The sequence below is a fragment of the Myotis brandtii genome, unplaced genomic scaffold (assembly GCF_000412655.1).
Source record: "Myotis brandtii unplaced genomic scaffold, ASM41265v1 scaffold8, whole genome shotgun sequence".
NCBI lineage: Eukaryota > Metazoa > Chordata > Mammalia > Chiroptera > Vespertilionidae > Myotis > Myotis brandtii.
Genome location: NW_005371219.1, coordinates 6,283,523 through 6,285,099, shown reverse-complemented (window position 1 = coordinate 6,285,099; position 1,577 = coordinate 6,283,523).

The following is a 1,577-nucleotide window of genomic DNA, read 5'->3' as shown; positions in this document are numbered from 1 at the left end:
CTAGTAGATGGCAATGATCAGACAAGAATGGCTAAAAGCCGTCTGTAATTTCCAGCTTTTCCTTTGCTCCAGGGCAGAGCAGTATCTAACTCTGGATAAGTGGCCTCCTCTATGTAGAATTGGAGGAAGATCAAATCACTTAGAGAGCACCTACCTTGGTCCCTTCCCTTCTTTCCTTCCCTTCCCCACTCTTGCTTTTGGTTGCTTTGTTTTTATTCTCTTGATAAATTGATTTTGGCTAATAATAGTACAGCAGAGCAAAGATTTTATTGATCAGTACAGCACAGGAGACCATTATGATGGTAGGTTCAGAGTCCTGGTAGTCTTAAATGTTACAATGAGTCCAGCTAAAGGAAATTCTGTTTACCTTTTTAAAAGAAAAGTTGATTTAAAAATCAGTAAATTTTTATTTTTAATAAAAAAATTAATTATGTAAAACACACTGATGTCAGAGCTTTTAAGAAATATTTCCAACTTTTCAAAGTACATAGCGCAAACATAAACGTTATCTTTACTGCAATAAAATCTTTGTGAGAGTTGGTTTTAATAGACTGGGCTGTTAGTGATGAGGTTACAGATACCTTTCTTTTCAGCCATATCAAACTTTCCCCAGAGACTTTTCCTGACTCTGAAATCTAAAACAGGTTCCCTTAAGTCATAGCATCTGTACTTTCTGAGGCAGATTGGGAAGGGAATTAGTGACCTAGTGGATGCCGCTGAGAGATGTTTGCAAGGGAAATGCTAATGAGACTCAGGTGTGTAGTCTGGGAGCCTAAGTGGCTGAGAGAGAATCAGGTGCAAAAGGACATTTCATATAGACGATAAATATTCACACATTTTGAGGCTGTGGTCTGTTTGGTCAAAGAGCAAAAGACCGTACCTTCTCTGCCGGCATAACTTTACCCAGGGATCCTGCAAATCGATGCCCCGATTTGCAGGATCCCTGGGTAAAGGGACTTACTTGCAGGGATTGGGCAAGAGGAGCTACTGTTACACTGTTCATGCAGCCACTGACCTGCTGCCTGACCTTGGGCAAGCGGCTGAATTCTCTATGACTTAATCCTCCCATCTGCACCAGAGGATAACATGGAACTTACACTGTGGTGATGAGGGATAAATGAGACCATACACGGGAACGCTTACGTGTGAGTTTCAACAAATGTTAAGTGACAGATAAGCGATCAATAAGCGACAGGTCTCGAAAGCGCGAGGTTTTAGAGAATTGTTTAAAGGACAGGCCTTCGGAGAGGCCCCGAGCGGACAGGAAGGCCTCCCTTGCAATCCTCGGACCCTATTGCCGCCTGTCATTCACCTGAGGATTCGCCGGGCCCAGGCTGCAACTCCAGCTCGCTCCGCCAGGGGCGCCAGCCGCGGGCCTCTGTGGGCTCAGCTATGCTGAGGTAGGCGTCCGGTCTCCTAGGCAACCACGTCAACAGCCGGTTTGCAGCGCAGCCTGGGAAGGAGAGCACATTTCCGCCACGTGATCAGCGCTGGTGCCGCGAGTGCAGGAGCGGTGCGCCCGCAGCCCGCAGCCACCTGCGGGGTCCAAAGTTGGGCTTGGCTGCTCGACAAGGCGC